Source organism: Procambarus clarkii, chromosome 40 (genome assembly GCF_040958095.1).
Source record: "Procambarus clarkii isolate CNS0578487 chromosome 40, FALCON_Pclarkii_2.0, whole genome shotgun sequence".
Taxonomy (NCBI): Eukaryota; Metazoa; Arthropoda; class Malacostraca; order Decapoda; family Cambaridae; genus Procambarus; species Procambarus clarkii.
Window position 1 is genome coordinate 34902522 of NC_091189.1, and position 24930 is coordinate 34927451.

Sequence of the window (24930 nt, forward strand, 5' to 3'; positions counted from 1 at the left end):
TGCACGAAAAACGGCAGAAAGCTGAGCATAATCCCGGGACTTTAGCCAGTCTGTGAACTCTACCATGACGTCCATTAAGTCCCAAAGTGTGTGGGTAGGACCAAAATTCCTAGCCTCGATGTCTTTCAGTATGGCCTCGGGGACATGGCTCTGCATGGCACCGAACGCCAATAGTTTACCCACATTCTGTATAGTGAGGCTTCCACTAGCGTCCCATCTAGAACCCATCAAGGCTTTCTTCAGTGAGTCCTGTAGTGTAGGTAGACGCGTGGCAAAAGCGTTGCATGTTTCATCAGGATGCATTACCGCAGTATCTAATAGGTGAGCAATGTCAAAGGGATCACGATCAACTACCGATATATATCTCCTACGAAAGAATTTCTTAAATTCTTCCCAGTTTACAATTTTCTTTAAGTCAGGTGTTCCTGCTACGAGATACGCATCTCCAGATTAATAGTCAAGTGTGGACGTCGCCATACTGATACCGTACATACCGCGTCTGTGAAAGCAGTACCCTTGCTCTTCGCTCTAGCCTCAACACTAGCGAACCATGTCTCCAAAAGGGTTGGATCCTTTCCACTAAACGGGCGAATGTCAACAGACTGTGTAAGAACTGTGACGGTGTTCGAGTTAGAACCCGCAGTATTCAGGGCTTGAGTCATGATTACCGAGTCGCTGCTGGTTGTAGAGGTTAATGAGGATAAGCTACCAAGAGCTGGGGGTGGGACTTCACTGGTTAAGGATAAGTGAGCGAGCGTAGGGAGCTCACTAGTTAAGGGGGCTTATTACGGGTTTCGTAAAATTGTTCAATTTGTTTATAAATTTATTTATGAAATAGTTATAGAAAGGGCTGCAACTGGTCCAAGTTTCAGCATCACACCCTAAAACAGAAAAGGAGAAAAAAAATACACAACGTATTATGCAACGAATGTTCAACATTCTCAAATAATCTCAGGGAACACATGTGTCAACTAAAATGTCTACTATGTGCTGTAGAAGCACAAACTCTTGTAATAATTGTAATATGTAGGTGCAATATATTTATATGTAAAAATTTTTTTTTTTCTTTTTTTTTGGGGGGGGGGCCAATTTTTTTTCTCGTTTGTTATCAAGGGATTTGCATGAAACTTGCACACCTTGCTCAATGGATGCCTATCTGCAAGGGTGCCAATTATGAACGAAATCTGTCGAAGTCAAGCTCAGCTACAGGTGGCCGAACTTGGATCTTTATTTTACTCTGGGAAGTAATTTACACCTTCAAAGTACTTCAGAGCTCTCATTTATTAATCAATTTACATGCAAATTGCACCTTATATGTAGAGTTTGTGCTTCTACAAACCTATTGAGACAGTTTAGTCCAAAGTCCATTTGTTGATTTTATAAAAATTTATAAACATCATATATTGCATATTTTTGGAAGGGTTACTTTGAATAATTATATTATTGCACTAAACACTTTTTTGCTAAAACTGATCACTACAACCCTTTATTATGTGCTACATTTAATATCTGAGTGTTATAGAAATGATTTTAGTTGACACATGTGTTACCTGAAACAATTTGAAAATGTTGAAAATTCGTTGCATAATACGTTGTGTATTTTTTTTCTCCTTTTCTGTTTAGGGTGTGATGCTGCTGAAACTTGGACCAGTTGCAGCCCATTCTATAACCATTTCATAAATAAATTTATAAACAAATTGAACAATTTTTACGAAACCCGTAATAAGCCCCCCTTAAATTATGAGTAAGTTACTCTCCGATAGTGAACGAGACCATAGACTGTAGGGGTAACTGCGCGAGCGAGGCCTGAGCGAGTATCGGTTTCCATAAAGTTTAGATTGTGCCCACGTAAGTCCACAGTTTACTCTACTACACAAATAACAAAGGGTACTTAACTTGAGCTAAATGCTGCTGGGGCTGCAGTCCGTTCAACAGGGCAGAGATGATCTGGTCGTCAGAGGTCGGGTGTCGTGCTGCGGGGTCGTCAGCGTCGGGAGGCGGCAGGAGACGTTAGGTGCAGCAGAAGTCATCAGGCGGCAGGAGACGTCAGGTGCGGCAGAAGTCGTCAGGCGGCAGGAGACGTCAGGCGGCAGGAGACGTCAGGCGCGGCAGAAGTCGTCAGGCCAGACAGCAGGGGGTGGTAAGGTGACGTCAGGCCAGACAGCAGGGGGTGGTAAGGTGACGTCAGGCAGGCCCCAAGGCTCGTTGAGTCACGGCGAGTCAGCCGGTGGCGCGCGGTGAGTCAGGTACAGGCGCGCGCTGAGTGAGTGAGACACATGCGCGTGCTCGGTGAGCGAGGCACGGGCGCATGCTGAACTGTTGCGATGCTGGCTGCTGTGCACTGCTGTGCTGCTGGGCTACGGTGAGCTGCTGTGCTGCTGGGCTACAGTGAGCTGCTGTGCTGCTGTGCTGCTAGAGTTCAAGGGTGAATCCCACCGCTGCCACCAGTGTAACATCGGTTGATGTTATTGTAGAATGATTAGATTGTGGGGCAGGAATTGGAGTACCAAAAGTCCACTGCTTTTCCTTAGTTTATTATAAAAATATATATATCTTCTACACCGGGCCAGGAGCTAGCAAGAGTGTGTAAGGGAGCGCGTGTAGATGCTCTGATGCCTAGGGCTGGCTCTGAAGGTCTGGCGCTGCAAGGCTCAGAGATTGCTACTTTCAAATCTGCTGACAATGTTGTTGATACCTATTAAGTTGTTTAGCTTAGCGCCGGCCATCATAAGAGGGTATTGGGTCACCCCATGTGTATGGCGCCTAACTGGCGTCCAACATATGTCGCCCCCCTCACTCTCCCTATGTAGTCCCCCTCATTCACACTATGTCGCCTCTCACTCTTACTATGTCGCCCCCCTCACTCTCCCTATGTTGGCTCTCACTATGTCGCCCCCTCACGCTCCCTGTGTCGTCCCCCTCACTCTCCATATGTCGGCCCTCACACACTCAACGTATTTTTATACTGCACACTCTTCCCTCTCCCCCTAACTCCCCTCGCTCCCCTTTCCTCACTACACCCGTCCCTGAGAGTTGGGGAACCATTTGAGAGAGAGAAAGAGGGGGGGGGGAGGGTTCTACTCACAACCAGAAAGAGAGGGCGAATTAAATAGTGCATTGAGAGAGAGAGAGAGAGAGGAGACAAGCGCAGGCATACAGATAGACGGGCAAACACACACACACACACACACACACACATACACACACACACACAAACACAAACACATTAGAATGGGTCTTCAGGATTGTTCGGGTGACATCTTCACTACTCACTATCTTCATCACTGTAACTATCTTAATCACATAACCTGCAACCCTCCACACTATCTGTGATAAGACTATACTGCATACTACACTCAACCATCATCAACACAACACTCGACCATCCTCAACACTACACACAACCATCCTCAACACTACACACAACCATCCTCAACACTACACTCGACCATCCTCAACACTACATTTGACCATCCTCAACACTACACACAACCATCCTCAACACTACACACAACCATCCTCAACACTACACTCGACCATCCTCAACACTACACTCGACCATCCTCAACACTACACTCAACCATCCTTAACACTACACTCGACAATTCTCAACACTACACTCAACCATCCTCAACACTACACTCAACCATCCTCACCACTGCACTCGACCATCCTCAACACTACACTCGACCATCCTCAACACTACACACGACCATCCTCAACACTACACTCGACCATCATCAACACTACTCTCGACCATCCTCAACACTACACTCGACCATCCTCAACACTACACTCGACCATCCATAACACTACACACAACCATCCTCAACACTACACTCGACCATCCTCAACACTACACTCAACCATCAACACTACACACGACCATCAACAACACTACACTCGACCATCAACACTTCACTCGAACATTAACACTACACTCGACCATCCTCAACACTACACTCGACCATCCTCAACACTACACACGACCATCCTCAACACTACACACGACGATCATCAACACTACACTCGACCATCCTCAACACTACACTCGACCATCCTCAACACAACACACAACCATCATCAACACAACACACGACCATCATCAACACTACACACGACCATCCTCAACACTACACACGACCATCCTCAACACTACACACGACCATCCTCAACACTACACACGACCATCCTCAACACTACACACGACCATCCTCAACACTACACACGACCATCCTCAATACTACACACGACCATCCTCAACACTACACACGACCATCTTCAACACTACACACGACCATCCTCAACACTACACACGACCATCCTCAACACTACACACGACCATCCTCAACCCTACACACGACCATCCTCAACCCTACACACGACCATCCTCAACCCTACACACGACCATCCTCAACACTACACACGACCATCCTCAACACTACACACGACCATCCTCAACACTACACACGACCATCCTCAGTACTACACACGACCATCCTCAACACTACACACGACCATCTTCAACACTACACACGACCATCCTCAACACTACACACGACCATCCTCAACACTACACACGACCATCCTCAACCCTACACACGACCATCCTCAACCCTACACACGACCATCCTCAACCCTACACACGACCATCCTCAACACTACACACGACCATCCTCAACACTACACACGACCATCCTCAACACTACACACGACCATCCTCAACACTACACACGACCATCCTCAACACTACACACGACCATCCTCAACACTACACACGACCATCCTCAACACTACACACGACCATCATCAACACTACACACGACCATCCCCAACACTACACACGACCATCCCCAAAACTGCACACGACCATCCTCAACACTACACTCGACCATCCTCAACACTACACACGACCATCCTCAACACTACACTCGACCATCCTCAACACTACACTCGACCATCCTCAACACTACACTCGACCATCCTCAACACTACACTCGACCATCCTCAACACCACACTCGACCATCATCAACACTACACTCGACCATCCTCAACACTACACTCGACCATCAACACTACACTCGACCTTCATCAACACTACACTCAACCATCATCAACACTACACTCGACCATCCTCAACACTACACTCGACCATCCTCAACACTACACTCGACCATCCTCAACACTACACACGACCATCCTCAACACTACACACAACCATCCTCAACACTACACTCGACCATCATCAACACTACACACGACCATCCTCAGCACTACACTCGACTATCATCAACACCACACACGACCATCCTCAACACTACACTCGACCATCCTCAACACTACACTCGACCATCCTCAACACTACACTCGACCATCCTCAACACTACACTCGACCATCCTCAACACTACACTCGAACATGCTCAACACTACACTCGAACATCCTCAACACTACACTCGAACATCCTCAACACTACACTCGACCATCCTCAACACTACACTCGACCATCCTCAACACTACACTCGAACATCATCAACACTACACTCGACCATCCTCAACACTACACTCGACCATCCTCAACACTACACTCGACCATCCTCAACACTACACACGACCATCCTCAACACTACACTCGACCATCAACACTACACTCGACCATCATCATCACTACACTCGACCATCAACACTACACTCGACCATCAACACTACACACGACCATCATTAACGCTACACTCGACCATCAACACTACACTCGACCATCAACACTACACACGACCATCATCAACACTACACTCGACCATCATCAACACTACACTCGACCATCATCAACACTACACTCGACCATCAACACTACACTCGACCATCAACACTACACACAACCATCATCAACACTACACTCGACCATCAACACTACACTCGACCATCAACACTACACACGACCATCAACAACACTACACTCGACCATCAACACTACACTCGACCATCAACACTACACTCGACCATCAACACTACACTCGACCATCCTCGACACTACACTCGACCATCCTCAACACTACACTCAACCATCCTCAACACTACACACAACCATCCTCAACACTACACACAACCATCCTCAACACTACACTCGAACATCCTCAACACTACACTCGAACATCCTCAACACTACACTCGAACATCCTCAACACTACACTCGACCATCCTCAACACTACACTCGACCATCCTCAACACTACACTCGAACATCATCAACACTACACTCGACCATCCTCAGCACTACACTCGACTATCATCAACACCACACACGACCATCCTCAACACTACACTCGACCATCCTCAACACTACACTCGACCATCCTCAACACTACACTCGACCATCCTCAACACTACACTCGACCATCCTCAACACTACACTCGAACATCCTCAACACTACACTCGAACATCCTCAACACTACACTCGAACATCCTCAACACTACACTCGAACATCCTCAACACTACACTCGACCATCCTCAACACTACACTCGACCATCCCCAACACTACACTCGAACATCATCAACACTACACTCGACCATCCTCAACACTACACTCGACCATCCTCAACACTACACTCGACCATCCTCAACACTACACACGACCATCCTCAACACTACACTCGACCATCAACACTACACTCGACCATCATCAACACTACACTCGACCATCAACACTACACTCGACCATCAACACTACACACGACCATCATCAACGCTACACTCGACCATCAACACTACACTCGACCATCAACACTACACACGACCATCATCAACACTACACTCGACCATCATCAACACTACACTCGACCATCATCAACACTACACTCGACCATCAACACTACACTCGACCATCAACACTACACACAACCATCATCAACACTACACTCGACCATCAACACTACTCTCGACCATCAACACTACACACGACCATCAACAACACTACACTCGACCATCAACACTACACTCGACCATCAACACTACACTCGACCATCAACACTACACTCGACCATCCTCGACACTACACTCGACCATCCTCAACACTACACTCAACCATCCTCAACACTACACACAACCATCCTCAACACTACACACAACCATCCTCAACACTACACACAACCATCCTCAACACTACACACAACCATCCTCAACACTTCACACAACCATCCTCAACACTACACTCGACCATCCTTAACACTACACACAACCATCCTCAACACTACACTCGACCATCCTCAACACTACACTCGACCATCCTCAACACTACACTCGACCATCCTCAACACTACACTCGACCATCCTCAACACTACACTCGACCATCCTCAACACTACACTCGACCATCCTCAACACTATACTCGACCATCCTCAACACAACACTCGTCCATCCTCAACACTACACACGACCATCCTCAACACTACACTCTACCATCCTCAACACAACACTCGACCATCAACACTACACTCGACCATCCTAAACACTACATTCGACCATCCTAAACACTACACTCGACCATCCTAAACACTACACTCGACCATCCTAAACACTTCACTCGACCATCCTCAACACTACACTCGACCATCCTCAACACAACCATCCTCAACACTACACTCGACCATCCTCAACACAACCATCCTCAACACTACACTCGACCATCATCAACACTACACTCGACCATCCTCAACACTACACTCGACCATCCTCAACACTACACTCGACCATCCTCAACACTACACTAGACCATCCTCAACACTACACTCGACCATCCTCAACACTACACTCGAACATCATCAACACTACACTCGACCATCAACACTACACTCGACCATCAACACTACACACAACCATCATCAACACTACACTCGACCATCAACACTACACTCGACCATCAACATTACACACGACCATCAACAACACTACACTCGACCATCAACACTACACTCGACCATCAACACTACACTCGACCATCAACACTACACTCGACCATCCTCGACACTACACTCGACCATCCTCAACACTACACTCAACCATCCTCAACACTACACACAACCATCCTCAACACTACACACAACCATCCTCAACACTACACTCGAACATCCTCAACACTACACTCGAACATCCTCAACACTACACTCGAACATCCTCAACACTACACTCGACCATCCTCAACACTACACTCGACCATCCTCAACACTACACTCGAACATCATCAACACTTGACTCGACCATCCTCAGCACTACACTCGACTATCATCAACACCACACACGACCATCCTCAACACTACACTCGACCATCCTCAACACTACACTCGACCATCCTCAACACTACACTCGACCATCCTCAACACTACACTCGACCATCCTCAACACTACACTCGAACATCCTCAACACTACACTCGAAAATCCTCAACACTACACTCGAACATCCTCAACACTACACTCGAACATCCTCAACACTACACTCGACCATCCTCAACACTACACTCGACCATCCTCAACACTACACTCGAACATCATCAACACTACACTCGACCATCCTCAACACTACACTCGACCATCCTCAACACTACACTCGACCATCCTCAACACTACACACGACCATCCTCAACACTACACTCGACCATCAACACTACACTCGACCATCATCAACACTACACTCGACCATCAACACTACACTCGACCATCAACACTACACACGACCATCATCAACGCTACACTCGACCATCAACACTACACTCGACCATCAACACTACACACGACCATCATCAACACTACACTCGACCATCATCAACACTACACTCGACCATCATCAACACTACACTCGACCATCAACACTACACTCGACCATCAACACTACACACAACCATCATCAACACTACACTCGACCATCAACACTACTCTCGACCATCAACACTACACACGACCATCAACAACACTACACTCGACCATCAACACTACACTCGACCATCAACACTACACTCGACCATCAACACTACACTCGACCATCCTCGACACTACACTCGACCATCCTCAACACTACACTCAACCATCCTCAACACTACACACAACCATCCTCAACACTACACACAACCATCCTCAACACTACACACAACCATCCTCAACACTACACACAACCATCCTCAACACTTCACACAACCATCCTCAACACTACACTCGACCATCCTTAACACTACACACAACCATCCTCAACACTACACTCGACCATCCTCAACACTACACTCGACCATCCTCAACACTACACTCGACCATCCTCAACACTACACTCGACCATCCTCAACACTACACTCGACCATCCTCAACACTATACTCGACCATCCTCAACACAACACTCGTCCATCCTCAACACTACACACGACCATCCTCAACACTACACTCTACCATCCTCAACACAACACTCGACCATCAACACTACACTCGACCATCCAAAACACTACATTCGACCATCCTAAACACTACACTCGACCATCCTAAACACTACACTCGACCATCCTAAACACTTCACTCGACCATCCTCAACACTACACTCGACCATCCTCAACACAACCATCCTCAACACTACACTCGACCATCCTCAACACTACACTCGACCATCATCAACACTACACTCGACCATCCTCAACACTACACTCGACCATCCTCAACACTACACTCGACCATCCTCAACACTACACTAGACCATCCTCAACACTACACTCGAACATCCTCAACACTACACTCGAACATCCTCAACACTACACTCGAACATCCTCAACACTACACTCAACCATACTCAACACTACACTCGACCATCAACACTACACTCGAACATCATCAACACTACACTCGACCATCCTCAACACTACACTCTACCATCCTCAACACATCACTCGACCATCAACACTACACTCGACCATCCTAAACACTACATTCGACCATCCTAAACACTACACTCGACCATCCTAAACACTACACTCGACCATCCTAAACACTTCACTCGACCATCCTCAACACTACACTCGACCATCCTCAACACAACCATCCTCAACACTACACTCGACCATCCTCAACACAACCATCCTCAACACTACACTCGACCATCATCAACACTACACTCGACCATCCTCAACACTACACTCGACCATCCTCAACACTACACTCGACCATCCTCAACACTACACTAGACCATCCTCAACACTACACTCGACCATCCTCAACACTACACTCGAACATCATCAACACTACACTCGACCATCAACACTACACTCGACCATCAACACTACACACAACCATCATCAACACTACACTCGACCATCAACACTACACTCGACCATCAACACTACACACGACCATCAACAACACTACACTCGACCATCAACACTACACTCGACCATCAACACTACACTCGACCATCAACACTACACTCGACCATCCTCGACACTACACTCGACCATCCTCAACACTACACTCAACCATCCTCAACACTACACACAACCATCCTCAACACTACACACAACCATCCTCAACACTACACTCGAACATCCTCAACACTACACTCGAACATCCTCAACACTACACTCGAACATCCTCAACACTACACTCGACCATCCTCAACACTACACTCGACCATCCTCAACACTACACTCGAACATCATCAACACTACACTCGACCATCCTCAGCACTACACTCGACTATCATCAACACCACACACGACCATCCTCAACACTACACTCGACCATCCTAAACACTTCACTCGACCATCCTCAACACTACACTCGACCATCCTCAACACAACCATCCTCAACACTACACTCGACCATCCTCAACACAACCATCCTCAACACTACACTCGACCATCATCAACACTACACTCGACCATCCTCAACACTACACTCGACCATCCTCAACACTACACTCGACCATCCTCAACACTACACTAGACCATCCTCAACACTACACTCGACCATCCTCAACACTACACTCGAACATCATCAACACTACACTCGACCATCAACACTACACTCGACCATCAACACTACACACAACCATCATCAACACTACACTCGACCATCAACACTACACTCGACCATCAACACTACACACGACCATCAACAACACTACACTCGACCATCAACACTACACTCGACCATCAACACTACACTCGACCATCAACACTACACTCGACCATCCTCGACACTACACTCGACCATCCTCAACACTACACTCAACCATCCTCAACACTACACACAACCATCCTCAACACTACACACAACCATCCTCAACACTACACTCGAACATCCTCAACACTACACTCGAACATCCTCAACACTACACTCGAACATCCTCAACACTACACTCGACCATCCTCAACACTACACTCGACCATCCTCAACACTACACTCGAACATCATCAACACTACACTCGACCATCCTCAGCACTACACTCGACTATCATCAACACCACACACGACCATCCTCAACACTACACTCGACCATCCTCAACACTACACTCGACCATCCTCAACACTACACTCGACCATCCTCATTACTACACTCGACCATCCTCAACACTACACTCGAACATCCTCAACACTACACTCGAACATCCTCAACACTACACTCGAACATCCTCAACACTACACTCGAACATCCTCAACACTACACTCGACCATCCTCAATACTACACTCGACCATCCTCAACACTACACTCGAACATCATCAACACTACACTCGACCATCCTCAACACTACACTCGACCATCCTCAACACTACACTCGACCATCCTCAACACTACACACGACCATCCTCAACACTACACTCGACCATCAACACTACACTCGACCATCATCAACACTACACTCGACCATCAACACTACACTCGACCATCAACACTACACACGACCATCATCAACGCTATACTCGACCATCAACACTACACTCGACCATCAACACTACACACGACCATCATCAACACTACACTCGACCATCATCAACACTACACTCGACCATCATCAACACTACACTCGACCATCAACACTACACTCGACCATCAACACTACACACAACCATCATCAACACTACACTCGACCATCAACACTACACTCGACCATCAACACTACACACGACCATCATCAACACTACACTCGACTATCATCAACACTACACTCGACCATCATCAACACAACACTCGACCATCAACACTACACTCGACCATCAACACTACACACAACCATCATCAACACTACACTCGACCATCAACACTACACTCGACCATCAACACTACACACGACCATCAACAACACTACACTCGACCATCAACACTACACTCGACCATCAACACTACACTCGACCATCAACACTACACTCGACCATCCTCGACACTACACTCGACCATCCTCAACACTACACTCAACCATCCTCAACACTACACACAACCATCCTCAACACTACACACAACCATCCTCAACACTACACTCGAACATCCTCAACACTACACTCGAACATCCTCAACACTACACTCGAACATCCTCAACACTACACTCGACCATCCTCAACACTACACTCGACCATCCTCAACACTACACTCGAACATCATCAACACTACACTCGACCATCCTCAGCACTACACTCGACTATCATCAACACCACACACGACCATCCTCAACACTACACTCGACCATCCTCAACACTACACTCGACCATCCTCAACACTACACTCGACCATCCTCAACACTACACTCGACCATCCTCAACACTACACTCGAACATCCTCAACACTACACTCGAACATCCTCAACACTACACTCGAACATCGTCAACACTACACTCGAACATCCTCAACACTACACTCGACCATCCTCAACACTACACTCGACCATCCTCAACACTACACTCGAACATCATCAACACTACACTCGACCATCCTCAACACTACACTCGACCATCCTCAACACTACACTCGACCATCCTCAACACTACACACGACCATCCTCAACACTACACTCGACCATCAACACTACACTCGACCATCATCAACACTACACTCGACCATCAACACTACACTCGCCAATCAACACTACACACGACCATCATCAACGCTACACTCGACCATCAACACTACACTCGACCATCAACACTACACACGACCATCATCAACACTACACTCGACCATCATCAACACTACACTCGACCATCATCAACACTACACTCGACCATCAACACTACACTCGACCATCAACACTACACACAACCATCATCAACACTACACTCGACCATCAACACTACTCTCGACCATCAACACTACACACGACCATCAACAACACTACACTCGACCATCAACACTACACTCGACCATCAACACTACACTCGACCATCAACACTACACTCGACCATCCTCGACCATCCTCAACACTACACTCAACCATCCTCAACACTACACACAACCATCCTCAACACTACACACAACCATCCTCAACACTACACACAACCATCCTCAACACTACACACAACCATCCTCAACACTTCACACAACCATCCTCAACACTACACTCGACCATCCTTAACACTACACACAACCATCCTCAACACTACACTCGACCATCCTCAACACTACACTCGACCATCCTCAACACTACACTCGACCATCCTCAACACTACACTCGACCATCCTCAACACTACACTCGACCATCCTCAACACTATACTCGACCATCCTCAACACAACACTCGTCCATCCTCAACACTACACACGACCATCCTCAACACTACACTCTACCATCCTCAACACAACACTCGACCATCAACACTACACTCGACCATCCTAAACACTACATTCGACCATCCTAAACACTACACTCGACCATCCTAAACACTACACTCGACCATCCTAAACACTTCACTCGACCATCCTCAACACTACACTCGACCATCCTCAACACAACCATCCTCAACACTACACTCGACCATCCTCAACACAACCATCCTCAACACTACACTCGACCATCATCAACACTACACTCGACCATCCTCAACACTACACTCGACCATCCTCAACACTACACTCGACCATCCTCAACACTACACTAGACCATCCTCAACACTACACTCGACCATCCTCAACACTACACTCGAACATCATCAACACTACACTCGACCATCAACACTACACTCGACCATCAACACTACACACAACCATCATCAACACTACACTCGACCATCAACACTACACTCGACCATCAACATTACACACGACCATCAACAACACTACACTCGACCATCAACACTACACTCGACCATCAACACTACACTCGACCATCAACACTACACTCGACCATCCTCGACACTACACTCGACCATCCTCAACACTACACACGACCATCCTCAACACTACACACAACCATCCTCAACACTACACACAACCATCCTCAACACTACACTCGAACATCCTCAACACTACACTCGAACATCCTCAACACTACACTCGAACATCCTCAACACTACACTCGACCATCCTCAACACTACACTCGACCATCCTCAACACTACACTCGAACATCATCAACACTACACTCGACCATCCTCAGCACTACACTCGACTATCATCAACACCACACACGACCATCCTCAACACTACACTCGACCATCCTCAACACTACACTCGACCATCCTCAACACTACACTCGACCATCCTCAACACTACACTCGACCATCCTCAACACTACACTCGAACATCCTCAACACTACACTCGAACATCCTCAACACTACACTCGAACATCCTCAACACTACACTCGAACATCCTCAACACTACACTCGACCATCCTCAACACTACACTCGACCATCCTCAACACTACACTCGAACATCATCAACACTACACTCGACCATCCTCAACACTACACTCGACCATCCTCAACACTACACTCGACCATCCTCAACACTACACACGACCATCCTCAACACTACACTTGACCATCAACACTACACTCGACCATCATCAACACTACACTCGACCATCAACACTACACTCGACCATCAACACTACACACGACCATCATCAACGCTACACTCGACCATCAACACTACACTCGACCATCAACACTACACACGACCATCATCAACACTACACTCGACCATCATCAACACTACACTCGACCATCATCAACACTACACTCGACCATCAACACTACACTCGACCATCAACACTACACACAACCATCATCAACACTACACTCGACCATCAACACTACTCTCGACCATCAACATTACACACGACCATCAACAACACTACACTCGACCATCAACACTACACTCGACCATCCTCGACCATCCTCAACACTACACTCAACCATCCTCAACACTACACACAACCATCCTCAACACTACACACAACCATCCTCAACACTACACACAACCATCCTCAACACTACACACAACCATCCTCAACACTTCACACAACCATCCTCAACACTACACTCGACCATCCTTAACACTACACACAACCATCCTCAACACTACACTCGACCATCCTCAACACTACACTCGACCATCCTCAACACTACACTCGACCATCCTCAACACTACACTCGACCATCCTCAACACTACACTCGACCATCCTCATCACTATACTCGACCATCCTCAACACAACACTCGTCCATCCTCAACACTACACACGACCATCCTCAACACTACACTCTACCATCCTCAACACAACACTCGACCATCAACACTACACTCGACCATCCTAAACACTACATTCGACCATCCTAAACACTACACTCGACCATCCTAAACACTACACTCGACCATCCTAAACACTTCACTCGACCATCCTCAACACTACACTCGACCATCCTCAACACAACCATCCTCAACACTACACTCGACCATCCTCAACACTACACTCGACCATCATCAACACTACACTCGACCATCCTCAACACTACACTCGACCATCCTCAACACTACACTCGACCATCCTCAACACTACACTAGACCATCCTCAACACTACACTCGAACATCCTCAACACTACACTCGAACATCCTCAACACTACACTCGAACATCCTCAACACTACACTCGACCATACTCAACACTACACTCGACCATCAACACTACACTCGAACATCATCAACACTACACTCGACCATCCTCAACACTACACTCTACCATCCTCAACACAACACTCGACCATCAACACTACACTCGACCATCCTAAACACTACATTCGACCATCCTAAACACTACACTCGACCATCCTAAACACTACACTCGACCATCCTAAACACTTCACTCGACCATCCTCAACACTACACTCGACCATCCTCAACACAACCATCCTCAACACTACACTCGACCATCCTCAACACAACCATCCTCAACACTACACTCGACCATCATCAACACTACACTCGAACATCATCAACACTACACTCGACCATCCTCAGCACTACACTCGACTATCATCAACACCACACACGACCATCCTCAACACTACACTCGACCATCCTCAACACTACACTCGACCATCCTCAACACTACACTCGACCATCCTCAACACTACACTCGACCATCCTCAACACTACACTCGAACATCCTCAACACTACACTCGAACATCCTCAACACTACACTCGAACATCCTCAACACTACACTCGAACATCCTCAACACTACACTCGACCATCCTCAACACTACACTCGACCATCCTCAACACTACACTCGAACATCATCAACACTACACTCGACCATCCTCAACACTACACTCGACCATCCTCAACACTACACTCGACCATCCTCAACACTACACACGACCATCCTCAACACTACACTCGACCATCAACACTACACTCGACCATCATCAACACTACACTCGACCATCAACACTACACTCGACCATCAACACTACACACGACCATCATCAACGCTACACTCGACCATCAACACTACACTCGACCATCAACACTACACACGACCATCATCAACACTACACTCGACCATCATCAACACTACACTCGACCATCATCAACACTACACTCGACCATCAACACTACACTCGACCATCAACACTACACACAACCATCATCAACACTACACTCGACCATCAACACTACTATCGACCATCAACACTACACACGACCATCAACAACACTACACTCGAATATCAACACTACACTCGACCATCAACACTACACTCGACCATCAACACTACACTCGACCATCCTCGACACTACACTCGACCATCCTCAACACTACACTCAACCATCCTCAACACTACACACAACCATCCTCAACACTACACACAACCATCCTCAACACTACACACAACCATCCTCAACACTACACACAACCATCCTCACCACTTCACACAACCATCCTCAACACTACACTCGACCATCCTTAACACTACACACAACCATCCTCAACACTACACTCGACCATCCTCAACACTACACTCGACCATCCTCAACACTACACTCGACCATCCTCAACACTACACTCGACCATCCTCAACACTACACTCGACCATCCTCAACACTATACTCGACCATCCTCAACACAACACTCGTCCATCCTCAACACTACACACGACCATCCTCAACACTACACTCTACCATCCTCAACACAACACTCGACCATCAACACTACACTCGAACATCCTAAACACTACATTCGACCATCCTAAACACTACACTCGACCATCCTAAACACTACACTCGACCATCCTAAACACTTCACTCGACCATCCTCAACACAACCATCCTCAACACTACACTCGACCATCATCAACACTACACTCGACCATCCTCAACACTACACTCGACCATCCTCAACACTACACTCGACCATCCTCAACACTACACTAGACCATCCTCAACACTACACTCGACCATCCTCAACACTACACTCGAACATCATCAACACTACACTCGACCATCAACACTACACTCGACCATCAACACTACACACAACCATCATCAACACTACACTCGACCATCAACACTACACTCGACCATCAACATTACACACGGCCATCAACAACACTACACTCGACCATCAACACTACACTCGACCATCAACACTACACTCGACCATCAACACTACACTCGACCATCCTCGACACTACACTCGACCATCCTCAACACTACACACGACCATCCTCAACACTACACACAACCATCCTCAACACTACACACAACCATCCTCAACACTACACTCGAACATCCTCAACACTACACTCGAACATCCTCAACACTACACTCGAACATCCTCAACACTACACTCGACCATCCTCAACACTACACTCGACCATCCTCAACACTACACTCGAACATCATCAACACTACACTCGACCATCCTCAGCACTACACTCGACTATCATCAACACCACACACGACCATCCTCAACACTACACTCGACCATCCTCAACACTACACTCGACCATCCTCAACACTACACTCGACCATCCTCAACACTACACTCGACCATCCTCAACACTACACTCGAACATCCTCAACACTACACTCGAACATCCTCAACACTACACTCGAACATCCTCAACACTACACTCGAACATCCTCAACACTACACTCGACCATCCTCAACACTACACTCGACCATCCTCAACACTACACTCGAACATCATCAACACTACACTCGACCATCCTCAACACTACACTCGACCATCCTCAACACTACACTCGACCATCCTCAACACTACACACGACCATCCTCAACACTACACTCGACCATCAACACTACACTCGACCATCATCAACACTACACTCGACCATCAACACTACACTCGACCATCAACACTACACACGACCATCATCAACGCTACACTCGTCCATCAACACTACACTCGACCATCAACACTACACACGACCATCATCAACACTACACTCGACCATCATCAACACTACACTCGACCATCATCAACACTACACTCGACCATCAACACTACACTCGACCATCAACACTACACACAACCATCATCAACACTACACTCGACCATCAACACTACTCTCGACCATCAACACTACACACGACCATCAACAACACTACACTCGACCATCAACACTACACTCGACCATCAACACTACACTCGACCATCAACACTACACTCGACCATCCTCGACACTACACTCGACCATCCTCAACACTACACTCAACCATCCTCAACACTACACACAACCATCCTCAACACTACACACAACCATCCTCAACACTACACACAACCATCCTCAACACTACACACAACCATCCTCAACACTTCACACACCCATCCTCAACACTACACTCGACCATCCTTAACACTACACACAACCATCCTCAACACTACACTCGACCATCCTCAACACTACACACGACCATCCTCAACACTACACTCGACCATCCTCAACACTACACTCAACCATCCTCAACACTACACTCGACCATCCTCAACACTATACTCGACCATCCTCAACACAACACTCGTCCATCCTCAACACTACACACGACCATCCTCAACACTACACTCTACCATCCTCAACACAACACTCGACCATCAACACTACACTCGACCATCCTAAACACTACATTCGACCATCCTAAACACTACACTCGACCATCCTAAACACTACACTCGACCATCCTAAACACTTCACTCGACCATCCTCAACACTACACTCGACCATCCTCAACACAACCATCCTCAACACTACACTCGACCATCCTCAACACTACACTCGACCATCATCAACACTACACTCGACCATCCTCAACACTACACTCGACCATCCTCAACACTACACTCGACCATCCTCAACACTACACTAGACCATCCTCAACACTACACTCGAACATCCTCAACACTACACTCGAACATCCTCAACACTACACTCGACCATACTCAACACTACACTCGACCATCAACACTACACTCGAACATCATCAACACTACACTCGACCATCCTCAACACTACACTCTACCATCCTCAACACAACACTCGACCATCAACACTACACTCGACCATCCTAAACACTACATTCGACCATCCTAAACACTACACTCGACCATCCTAAACACTACACTCGACCATCCTAAACACTTCACTCGACCATCCTCAACACTACACTCGACCATCCTCAACACAACCATCCTCAACACTACACTCGACCATCCTCAACACAACCATCCTCAACACTACACTTGACCATCATCAACACTACACTCGACCATCCTCAACACTACACTCGACCATCCTCAACACTACACTCGACCATCCTCAACACTACACTAGACCATCCTCAACACTACACTCGACCATCCTCAACACTACACTCGAACATCATCAACACTACACTCGACCATCAACACTACACTCGACCATCAACACTACACTCAACCATCATCAACACTACACTCGACCATCAACACTACACTCGACCATCAACACTACACACGACCATCAACAACACTACACTCGACCATCAACACTACACTCGACCATCAACACTACACTCGACCATCAACACTACACTCGACCATCCTCGACACTACACTCGACCATCCTCAACACTACACTCAACCATCCTCAACACTACACACAACCATCCTCAACACTACACACAACCATCCTCAACACTACACTCGAACATCCTCAACACTACACTCGAACATCCTCAACACTACACTCGAACATCCTCAACACTACACTCGACCATCCTCAACACTACACTCGACCATCCTCAACACTACACTCGAACATCATCAACACTACACTCGACCATCCTCAGCACTACACTCGACTATCATCAACACCACACACGACCATCCTCAACACTACACTCGACCATCCTCAACACTACACTCGACCATCCTCAACACTACACTCGACCATCCTCATTACTACACTCGACCATCCTCAACACTACACTCGAACATCCTCAACACTACACTCGAACATCCTCAACACTACACTCGAACATCCTCAACACTACACTCGAACATCCTCAACACTACACTCGACCATCCTCAACACTACACTCGACCATCCTCAACACTACACTCGAACATCATCAACACTACACTCGACCATCCTCAACACTACACTCGACCATCCTCAACACTACACTCGACCATCCTCAACACTACACACGACCATCCTCAACACTACACTCGACCATCAACACTACACTCGACCATCATCAACACTACACTCGACCATCAACACTACACTCGACCATCAACACTACACACGACCATCATCAACGCTACACTCGACCATCAACACTACACTCGACCATCAACACTACACACGACCATCATCAACACTACACTCGACCATCATCAACACTACACTCGACCATCATCAACACTACACTCGACCATCAACACTACACTCGACCATCAACACTACACACAACCATCATCAACACTACACTCGACCATCAACACTACTCTCGACCATCAACACTACACACGACCATCAACAACACTACACTCGACCATCAACACTACACTCGACCATCAACACTACACTCGACCATCAACACTACACTCGACCATCCTCGACACTACACTCGACCATCCTCAACACTACACTCAACCATCCTCAACACTACACACAACCATCCTCAACACTACACACAACCATCCTCAACACTACACACAACCATCCTCAACACTACACACAACCATCTTCAACACTTCACACAACCATCCTCAACACTACACTCGACCATCCTTAACACTACACACAACCATCCTCAACACTACACTCGACCATCCTCAACACTACACTCGACCATCCTCAACACTACACTCGACCATCCTCAACACTACACTCGACCATCCTCAACACTACACTCGACCATCCTCAACACTATACTCGACCATCCTCAACACAACACTCGTCCATCCTCAACACTACACACGACCATCCTCAACACTACACTCTACCATCCTCAACACAACACTCGACCATCAACACTACACTCGACCATCCTAAACACTACATTCGACCATCCTAAACACTACACTCGACCATCCTAAACACTACACTCGACCATCCTAAACACTTCACTCGACCATCCTCAACACTACACTCGACCATCCTCAACACAACCATCCTCAACACTACACTCGACCATCCTCAACACAACCATCCTCAACACTACACTCGACCATCATCAACACTACACTCGACCATCCTCAACACTACACTCGACCATCCTCAACACTACACTCGACCATCCTCAACACTACACTAGACCATCCTCAACACTACACTCGAACATCCTCAACACTACACTCGAACATCCTCAACACTACACTCGAACATCCTCAACACTACACTCGACCATACTCAACACTACACTCGACCATCAACACTACACTCGAACATCATCAACACTACACTCGACCATCCTCAACACTACACTCTACCATCCTCAACACTACACTCGACCATCCTCAACACTACACACGACCATCCTCAACACTACACTCGACCATCAACACTACACTCGACCATCATCAACACTACACTCGACCATCAACACTACACTCGACCATCAACACTACACACGACCATCATCAACACTACACTCGACCATCAACACTACACTCGACCATCAACACTACACTCGACCATCAACACTACACTCAACCATCCTCAACACTACACACAACCATCCTCAACACTACACACAACCATCCTCAACACTACACTCGAACATCCTCAACACTACACTCGAACATCCTCAACACTACACTCGAACATCCTCAACACTACACTCGACCATCCTCAACACTACACTCGACCATCCTCAACACTACACTCGAACATCATCAACACTACACTCGACCATCCTCAGCACTACACTCGACTATCATCAACACCACACACGACCATCCTCAACACTACACTCGAACATCCTCAACACTACACTCGAACATCCTCAACACTACACTCGACCATACTCAACACTACACTCGACCATCAACACTACACTCGAACATCATCAACACTACACTCGACCATCCTCAACACTACACTCTACCATCCTCAACACAACACTCGACCATCAACACTACACTCGACCATCCTAAACACTACATTCGACCATCCTAAACACTACACTCGACCATCCTAAACACTACACTCGACCATCCTAAACACTTCACTCGACCATCCTCAACACTACACTCGACCATCCTCAACACAACCATCCTCAACACTACACTCGACCATCCTCAACACAACCATCCTCAACACTACACTCGACCATCATCAACACTACACTCGAACATCATCAACACTACACTCGACCATCCTCAGCACTACACTCGACTATCATCAACACCACACACGACCATCCTCAACACTACACTCGACCATCCTCAACACTACACTCGACCATCCTCAACACTACACTCGACCATCCTCAACACTACACTCGACCATCCTCAACACTACACTCGAACATCCTCAACACTACACTCGAACATCCTCAACACTACACTCGAACATCCTCAACACTACACTCGAACATCCTCAACACTACACTCGACCATCCTCAACACTACACTCGACCATCCTCAACACTACACTCGAACATCATCAACACTACACTCGACCATCCTCAACACTACACTCGACCATCCTCAACACTACACTCGACCATCCTCAACACTACACACGACCATCCTCAACACTACACTCGACCATCAACACTACACTCGACCATCATCAACACTACACTCGACCATCAACACTACACTCGACCATCAACACTACACACGACCATCATCAACGCTACACTCGACCATCAACACTACACTCGACCATCAACACTACACACGACCATCATCAACACTACACTCGACCATCATCAACACTACACTCGACCATCATCAACACTACACTCGACCATCAACACTACACTCGACCATCAACACTACACACAACCATCATCAACACTACACTCGACCATCAACACTACTATCGACCATCAACACTACACACGACCATCAACAACACTACACTCGAATATCAACACTACACTCGACCATCAACACTACACTCGACCATCAACACTACACTCGACCATCCTCGACACTACACTCGACCATCCTCAACACTACACTCAACCATCCTCAACACTACACACAACCATCCTCAACACTACACACAACCATCCTCAACACTACACACAACCATCCTCAACACTACACACAACCATCCTCAACACTTCACACAACCATCCTCAACACTACACTCGACCATCCTTAACACTACACACAACCATCCTCAACACTACACTCGACCATCCTCAACACTACACTCGACCATCCTCAACACTACACTCGACCATCCTCAACACTACACTCGACCATCCTCAACACTACACTCGACCATCCTCAACACTATACTCGACCATCCTCAACACAACACTCGTCCATCCTCAACACTACACACGACCATCCTCAACACTACACTCTACCATCCTCAACACAACACTCGACCATCAACACTACACTCGACCATCCTAAACACTACATTCGACCATCCTAAACACTACACTCGACCATCCTAAACACTACACTCGACCATCCTAAACACTTCACTCGACCATCCTCAACACTACACTCGACCATCCTCAACACAACCATCCTCAACACTACACTCGACCATCCTCAACACAACCATCCTCAACACTACACTCGACCATCCTCAACACTACACTCGACCATCCTCAACACTACACTAGACCATCCTCAACACTACACTCGACCATCCTCAACACTACACTCGAACATCATCAACACTACACTCGACCATCAACACTACACTCGACCATCAACACTACACACAACCATCATCAACACTACACTCGACCATCAACACTACACTCGA